General features: G+C 39.9%; 1 long non-coding RNA gene across 1 annotated transcript; it reads right to left on the bottom strand.

Moving 5' to 3' along the window:
• Window positions 1-6,804: 6,804 nt before the first annotated feature.
• On the bottom strand, window positions 6,805-9,492 carry LOC148133388 (uncharacterized). The gene is made up of 3 exons (XR_015746730.1): window positions 8,957-9,492; window positions 7,607-7,718; window positions 6,805-6,966 (listed from the first exon to the last, which is right to left on the bottom strand). It is a non-coding gene; the product is annotated as an uncharacterized LOC148133388 (long non-coding RNA).
• Between the last annotated feature and the right edge of the window lie 49 nt (window positions 9,493-9,541).

Consider the following 9,541-nt stretch of genomic DNA (forward strand, 5'->3'; position numbering starts at 1 on the left):
TGTTGTCTTTTTCTAGCAGAGACCCGAAACAACTAGCAACAAAGCCCTCTCCTGAGTCTTGGGGATGGGGGAGAGAGAATGAATCCTTACATTCAGGTAATTCAGTACATGCTTGGGCAAGATATGATTAATTCATATATATATATATATTCTTGAGACCTCTGAAATACAATCACAGCCCTTTGTCAGAAACTACAAAGCTTCAGGTCATTCACATTGCTAGCTGGACTCACAAAAAACTTTTCGCACTCAGGAATTGCAGAATATGAAGGGATCCTTAAGAGATCTTTGATGCCAAACCACATCTCCAAATGTTACTATGGCACTTACTGTCACATAGCTTAAAACGCTTATTGTGGCAATAGAGAGACTATAAAAGACCAAACTAAAAGATAAGTCATGCAGATTTGTTATATAACAGCATCGTCTTACAAAGGCAAGGACAGCACCGTGATTTTACATACTGTAACTTGGAAGACCTTTCATTATTTGCTGTGGGTGTAGTGGTTAAGGCATCAGGTTAGAAACCCGGAGATCATAAATTGTAGTCCCACCTTAGGCAAAAAGGCATCTGGGTTCTTTCTCTCAGCCCTAGAAATGAGACAATGGCAAACCACTTCTGAAAAACTTTGCCAAGAAAAAGTACAGGGACTTGTCTAGGCAGTTACCAGGAATGAAAAAAAATGACTCAAAGAATCAAAAACAAAACACCTAGCCGAATTGCTAAGGCAATACAATGTTTATTTATTTTTATTTTATTATTTATTTGTCAAAAGCTTACAATATAACAGAAACAAGAATAAACGTAAGTTTAAATACAAGAAATAGGAACTAATAATTGGGGACAATAGGACAGGGACGGTAGGCACGATTGTGCACTACATTTATGTTTTAACTATTTTAATTCCATTTCAGTAATCAAGGCCTATGTATAGATGAAGGTGTGTGGTTCTTGGGGAAAGGTAGCAATCAACAACTGAATGGGTGTATATGTATATATATGAAATGTATGTGTCACATACAAGGTGAAAAGCACAGAAGAGGAAACAAAACAAAAGAAATTATTACATGTAAAAGCATTGATTATACAGCAGTGTCTTCATTAAAAACAACTCTACATCTTATGATACATTGTACTCATTTAGAAAATACTCCTTGTAAGAGAAGTTTTACTACAATGCTTAGTCATTCAAATGGCTTTTTATATTACAGAATATTATAAAATACTAATTATAAATATTATATAATATAAAAAGAGTTGCCCTGTGATAAGATGGGTGGCCAATAAACTTTCAAATAAAAATAAATAAAATTTACAGTTCTCTCCCTCTCCCTCCCCCACCCCGTGTAAAAATAATGTGAGAAGGAAACCTTGTAAATGGCACAACATTCAATGGAAAAAAGAGTTAATTACACAGAATGTGTGTTTAACGGAACAGAAATTAGAACACATTGTGCAGTGTACGAATCCCCCAGTTGAAGATATTCCAAGATTAGGATCAAAGAAAAGTGGTCTTATTTTATTTTACTCATTGATCTGCAAGGAAGGATCCAATATTACTTTGTGATAAGGGCACTCTCAGGCAAGGTACATCTAATATGGACCTTTAGACGATTCTCAATGTTCCATAAACTGAAGGGGGGTTGGATCTGATAGGCTAATCACAAAATGTAGTTGACCCCAAGCAAGTTTCTTGCTTACAATTCGCTGCTTATAAGACACAATTACTTACTGAACACAGGCATATTCTATGGTAATACATTGTTTTTATTGGAAATATAAATAATTTGCTTCCAGTTCCAGGCAACCTGAAACCAGCCATTCCTCTCACCCACCCCCATCCTCCTTAGACTGACTTTTAGGGGCATTTTTAACCCTAAATGACACAATATTTTTGTGTGGCAATATCTGTTCCCCTCATACTGCAAGTCATTATGTTTTGAATTTTAGTGTGCATCTCTTTTTAAAATCATGCATTATGTCTTAATGACAAACTTAGGAGTTAGGGACAGAAGGAAGTCCAAGCTACCAATGCAATTAATTCTCCTTTCTTGTCTCATCAAAGCTTCTTCTAAAAAAAATTGAAAGAGTCTGTGTTTCAACCAGTTTATGCTTCCTTAAAGTACTATTCGGTGACAAAAGGCCAAATATCTTTAAACTGAAGATTTTGTCCTGCCAATTCACATAGAAAGCTTATGATTATTGATGTCTTTAAACAAGTGGAATGGGGAGACAATTGAGGAGTTCTAGTAATTGGTTAAATGGAAGAAAAGGCTTAGGATAAACTGCTGTGTCATGATGTAATACCGTGTTTCTCCAACAATACGCCCCCCCAATAGGAAGACCCAGCATGTTTTCTAGGCATAAAATGAAATTAAGCCCCTCCCCCCAAATTTAAGCCTAGTTTAAAACATGTGAAATTGGGGGGAAGGCGGAGGGGAACTTGTCATTAGGAGTGCCCCACGAGCAGCTACGCCTCACCATCAGCCACTCCTAACAGCCAATCGTGGTGGAGCATGGAGGGCTCCCTTACCCATCCCTTAACCGGGTCAGCAGGCGGGCAGCGTCAGTGTGGATGTCCGGCAGCGTTTCAGCCGCTTCTCAGGCCTCTGTAACTTCCATGGTTCCCACCAGTGCTGGCGCCTCTCTCGCCAGCGCCGTCTCCAACAACAGCCTCTGAGTCGCTCCCGCTTTTCCCCCGTCCCCGTAACAACAGGGGAAAAAAACATTTCGACATATCTGGGAGCGCCGCGCGCTGTGTTTTGGTTTAATCCCAAGCAGCTGGGTGGGCGTGAGAAGAGCCGAGCGAGTGTCTCTGCTGCTGCTACCCTTGGTGCTCCAGCCTCGGGCTCTGCAAGTTTGCAAAAGTCCAGGTGCAGCAGCCCGTTCCTGCATTCCAAGCGCCCAGGCCGAGCTGCAGCTGTCCCTCTCTCGCCAGCACTGTTTCCAATAACAGCAGCAGCAGCGGCGGGAACCGTGGAAGTTACGGAGGCGGCTCCCCCACCCAAGAAGCAGCTGAAATGCTTCCACGGTTCCCACCGCTGCTGCCGCTGTTATTGGAGACAGCGCTGGCGAGAGAGGGATAGCTGCAGCTCGGCCTGGGCGCTTGGAATGCAGGAACGGGCTGCTGCACCAGGACTTTTGCAAACTTGCAGAGCCCGAGGCTGGAGCACCAAGGGTAGCAGCAGCAGAGACGCTCGCTCGGCTCTTCTCACGCCCACCCAGAGGCTCGGGATTAAACCAAAATGCAGCACGCGGTGCTCCCAGGTACCTCAAAATCTTTTTTTTTCCCCTGTTGTTACGGGGACGGGGGAAAAGCGGGAGCGACTCAGAGGCTGTTATTGGAGATGGCGCTGGTGTGCGTGTGGGGGGGGGAATTAATTCACCCCGAAAAGATGTCCTACCCGTTTTTTCGGGGCTCAAAAAAAATAAATAAGGTCCAGCCTTATTTTGTGAGAAACACGGTACTAATACATTGAAGCCAAGATATAACGTAACTTAAACCGAATGCAAATCTCAAAACTCAGTAAAAATACTACTTTGCTTTTGACAGTGTTTATTTATACTAGCGGAGTAGACTGTTTTTTTTTTCCACAAATCAAAAATAATGAAAACTGCAGAGGTTGAATGGAACACATTCAGAATACATCCTGAGGGGGTTTCTCCTGAATGATTTATTATCACCCATAAAAACAGCATTAAGTTCACCAGCATGTGTATCCAAGGGCTTTACTAGATATCGTTTAGCTGGCTTTTTTTTCCTGCTGTGGACTTAAATGGGATTCCTCTTTTGGAAGGGAAACTCTCCAGAGAGGACATCTGCTTTGGAAGAATTGCATCCAGATGCAGACAAATGTACAGATTTAGACTCGAGCCAAATTTAACCTCAGGAGAGGTAGGATTTGGTAACCCGATCAGGCTGTCTGCTTGTGGTTGCGGGGGAGAATATTGGGCTACTGACTCTTGAAATAGGCTCCAATCCTCAAAAAGTTTACCTGATAACAAGCTCATTGGGGGAAATGAAAGGTCTGGCTAGAATTGGGGCAGCAAAGGGATTTGCTTTTGGATATCACAGATTGCCTTAACTAAAGTACAGAAAACGTATTTGCTCAATGAATAACATCCACCCTGTAGGTTAGGTTGGAAGTAAAATTGTCTACCAAATTAATTGCAAGATGCTAAAAACATCCTACATTGTTTATTTAAGGGTAGGGAATTATCCAAAACAGTGAATATCATCCACTGTGTTCATGGTTTAAAGATATGTTAGGAAGCAGAACATGCCAGCATACTTTTTGGAATAATACAGACCACTGGTGGGATTCAATTTTTTTTACTACCGGTTCTGTGGGCGTGGCTTGGTGGGCGTGGCAGGGGAAGGATACTGTAAAATCCCCAGTCAGAGGTGGTATTTGCCGGTTCTCTGAACTACTCAAAATTTCCGCTACTGGTTCTCCAAAACTGGTCAGAACCTGCTGAGTACCACCACCGATACACTTTTGGAACAGTGACATTGGTGTGTTCCAGGAGAAAAACAGAACATTCTGGAAGAAAAATACAACATTCCTTTCTAAACCATCCTGTTTTGCCATCCTGGATTCAAAGAAAAAAACACTTCATCCTGTTTTTCCATCCTGCATTCAAAGAAAAAAACACGTCAGAGGCTGACAATAGGGACAGAAACTGGAGACTCATGAATTCTAGTTGGATCTTAGGCAGAAAGCCAACTGGATGACTTTGGGCCAGTCACTCTTGCCCAGATGCTAGAAAGAAAACAAGAAGAAACCATTCTAAAAAAATATTGCCAAGCAAGCTGCACAGACTTGCCCATGTAATCACCAGGAATCAAGTCCAACTCCCAGGTCCATGCGCACACTTATACAAAGAGATGTTAAGAATCCTTTTTTTGACTGTAGTCAGAAATGCAACCAATACAACTGAATGTATTTTTCAAACATATCCTTGAATTGCCCAGCAGACTCCCACCCCTCCCCCGCTTTAATTTGTACAGGAATGTGTCCATTCATGCCATCTGTTAAAAAGAAGGGGGGAAGAAGATATTGATAGTACATTTGGCAATCTTTATGTTAGTGCTGCTCTCTAATGGCCACAATGGGAAATGACAGCTTTTATCAGAAAAGTCTAAGAAGACGTATATATTGGATAATAAACATTATGCTGTTCATTATGGGTGTAAACATTTGACAACTTAGCTCCAATACTGAAAAATACCCCAAGGGGAGAAAACAGAGCTACTACATCAAGGGCCACATAATTCATTAGACCAAAATCAACATTTTTAATACAGCTGACAGCCTAGAATTATAATTTTTGACTCTTATAATTAGGTTGCATATTCATTTCAGATTAACATTATTCAAGTCATAATTCATGTGTAATCAAACTAGTCCACACTAAATATTTATAGAAAACAGTACCAATTCCACAAATTAAGTCTACAGTGTGATTTTTTTTTTTAGTTCAGAGATACTCATAGAATGAGGACTGATGCCTGCAAAAGCAGATAGAGTAGATCACAATAAGTAGAGTTGGGTAATTCAATATTTTGAAGACAAGTCAAAGATATCGGAGGAGCACAAATATTTGACCCAAACAACAAACAAAAACTCTCTTATAAATTCATAATTACCTGCTTCAGAACAGACATCCATTGCAAAGTTGGGAAAATGGAGGCAAGTCAAGTATATGTAGAAAGTATGGAGTTTTACAGTACTGTAATATAAATAAACCTGTCTGAGCATACATAAGATAAAAGGATAGGATAGTCCTGCAATTGGCACACCCATTGCTTATTTCTTGCAAAAGCTTCATTCGGTACTTGCTTCTGCTATTTTTGTCCACTTTGGGCTCTGGACTTGACCTTTGTGTTTAGTTTACTTTACTTTATTGTTATTGCACCTTGTACAACGAAATCAAACACCATCTTCAGTGCATATCATGACCATGAAAATAAACCCAAACACACATCCTTCACCCTCCACACATTGAACCGAAAACCCCCAACACTGCACTAAACAGCAGAATTCAAAAGAGCTACTGCCCTGGGATAGAAGCTGTTTTTCAGCCTATTTGTCCTTGTTTTTATTATTCTGTACCATCTGCCAGATGGCAATAGTTCAAAAAAAAACAAACCTTCTTGATATCAATATGCCAAGCCAATAGAATTTTTAAAAATCTTCTTAGCGTCACATATCCACTAAATGTATATGTGGTTGCTAGTGCATACAGAAGTGAATTACAACGCACAGACTCTTAATTCATATGAAAATAGATTTTGGAATATCAGTAAATCTTAAAAATACTAATACACCATTGGTTAAGAGACACAAGCAGAAATATATACAAATACCTCAGGCAATTGCCAAAAAAGACCGTGCAGTCTTAGGGTACATCAACAGACAGAAATTACATGTAGTGTTAAGTACTCCTGTATACTGCTTTGGTAAGACCATGCTTGGAATATTGTGTCCAGTTTAAATCACCACAATACAAAAAAGATGATGAGACTCTAGAAAGAGTGCAGAGAACAACAAGATTAGGAGGCTGGAGACTAATGATGAATGGTTGCAGGAAGTGGGTATGTCTAGTCTAACGAAGAGATGGACTAGGGCTGACATAATAGTCTTCCAATATTTGAGGGACTGTCACAGAGAGAAGTGAGATCAACCTATTCTCCAAAGCATCTGAGGGCAGGAGAACTAATGCACGGAAACTTATTAAGGAGATCCAATCTAGAATTAAGACATTTCCTGTCAGTGAGAACAATTAATCAGTGGAGTGGCTTGTCTCGAGAGGTTGTGGGTGTTCTGGATTCTTAATAAGTTTCCATGCATTACAGTGTTACACATTTCTGGAAAAAAATCCAATACTCTGCAAATAGTAGACCATCAAGGCAGGCCAGGATAAATTTGATTTTTTCCTGTTTTCTTCCTCCCTTTTTCTTCCTGCAAAGAATAAAGTATGTCAATATAGTCTAAGCATTTACAATGTTTAAGGTATGAAGGAGGATCAGGATGGCCTAAGATCCAACTAGTCCTTTCTCAACTTTCCAAGGTTTCCCAACTTATGAGACATATATTCCTGATTTCAAAGATGGGGATTTAAAGAACCCATTACCAGCAACATATTTAGTAAAATATACAACTATTTACTGGAGTATAAAATGGAAGAGGAAACGGTCAAAGAGGATATGATAACCTGGGCTAAAAATTTTGGCTGTAGTATTGATTTGGAACAATGGGAACATATCTGGCAGCTAAATTTTAAGTCAACATTGTCGGTCTCCTATAAGGAGAATTTGTATGTTTTACTGCTGGCACCACCCCCCAGCGAGATTAGCCAGAATGTTTCCTAACATGACAGCAAAATGTTGGAGATGCACTCACAACCAGGGAATGTATTTTCACATGTGGTGGACCTGCCCTCAAGCACGGAGGTATTAGCTCAAAATTAAATCTTGGTTATAGGAGCTAATGAAACAAAAGATCAAATTCAAACCAGAAACTTTTCTGTTAGGCATGTTAGAACCTAACTTAAATAAAAATTATCAACATCTAATACTTCATACTTCATTTAATACTTAACTGCTGCTAGAATTTCCTTCGGCCAAAACTGGAAACAGGTTACGATCCCCTCAGAAAACGCAGTAATTAATAAGATATTTGAATGTGCCAAAATGGTCAGATTGACGATGTTACTAAAAAATAAGGAAGAAGGAGAATATTACAAGTTATGGGATGTTTGGTACAAATGGCTAAGGAAAAGACGCAAAGATGTCAAATGACAATGAATGACAAATCACAAAGTAATATTGTTTATGTGTAAATATAGGTCTATATGTATAAAAATGCTTAGAACAAGGGAAAACTTAATATAGTTATTGATAACAAAGTTATGGATGTTATTAACCAATGTAAACACTGTTACAATGTTACAAAATGTGGAAATTTGCTTTTAATTGTTGAAATGTTGAATAAATAAATTTCAAAAAAAAAAAACCAAGCAACATATTATAAGCTTTTTGTAAAGGAAACAGGGGTCCCCCAGCACTGTGACCATCTAAACCAGGTGTGTCAAACTCACGACGTCACATTGTCATCATGTGATGTATCGCAACGTTTTCCTGGGGGTAGGCGTAGCCAGCACGTGACACATCTGGGCCCTGGGCCACGAGTTTGACACCCCGATCTAAACTATTTTTTCTCAACCTCAGCACCTTTAAAATGTGTGAAGTTCAATTCTCAGAACTCATGCCATTGAGTGGCCATGCCATTTAAAGTTGCTGGGGTTGAGAAACACTGATCTAAACCATCCAACAAATTTTGAAAGACTAAACATGTAAAATAAGATAAAATACTCAACGTTACTAAATGCTCCATACTAATATGAAACCAGCAGGAAACAATCTGATTGGTCATGGCTGTCACAATAATAGATGTTGATGTCCTTTTCCTGCTGCAGATTTTCCTAGGCAAACTGGTAGCTAGCTTTGACAGCTCTGCCACCCACCATTCCCACATTGGAGAATGCAGAGCTAAAAGCATTTCTTCAGGCGAACAATGGTGACTAGAAACTTATTAAAAGGTTTATTAATTGCTGGCCGCTCTCTGAAGCTATTATAACTTCTGAGTTGCAGATTGCAGGTTTAGCAGCTGGAACTGAATCAGAGCAGGAAGCAGAAGTTCAGGTTGTATAGGCAGTTAGATAAAAAGATAAAGAGTTCAGAAGATGAAAAGCAGACTATTCGCTGCTCTTGAGGAGACAATGGAATTAACACTGCTTTTTCTATTAGATCTATTACATCACAGAAATAGCAAGGCTCTTCTATATTATTTTTTTGCAAGGAAACAGACTTTATGAAATCTCTGCCACTAAGCTACTTCAGAAATCCAAAACGTTTGAAGTGCCCAACAATAAATACAGAATGCAGAATACCGGAGTTGGAAGGGATCTTAGAGGTCTTCTAGTCCAACCCCCTGCTCAGGCAGGAAGCCCTATACATTTCAGACAAATGGTGGTCCAATCTCTTCTTTAAAAATCTCATTCTTCAAAGGAAGGTCAGTGAGAACTGGATGACAATAGGTTCCTTCTCCAGTTTCCCTTATTCGCTTGGTAGGATTTTCAATCATGTCTTTAAAAGAGAAGTCATAAAACAAGCTAATGCAGCAGCAATATCTATGGCTTCCAAACTGGTTTTCTCAACAGAATTTCTTAGAAAATTTATATTCCTGACAGGTTCGTCCTCTACACCCGCTGTTTCTTAACCTCGGCAACTTGAAGAGGGGTGGACTTCATTTCCCAGAATTCCCTAATCCAGCGGGAGTCGAACTCCATACCTCGCTGCCGAGACTGAGAAATAACGTCCATACTACTAACCCTTTTTGTCTCTCTCTCTGTGTGTTCTCAGAGCCGCGTTCGCACATGCTCCAATCAAAATCCCTCTCTCCCCGGGCGCCCCCGCCTACTTTCGCGTGTGTTTAGTTAAGCCCCACCCACCAACCAAAGCCGGACAATCGCGTG

The sequence above is a fragment of the Notechis scutatus genome, chromosome 1 (genome assembly GCF_049901735.1).
Source record: "Notechis scutatus isolate UNSWTSFEM ecotype Mainland chromosome 1, rNotScu1.2, whole genome shotgun sequence".
Classification (NCBI taxonomy): domain Eukaryota; kingdom Metazoa; phylum Chordata; class Lepidosauria; order Squamata; family Elapidae; genus Notechis; species Notechis scutatus.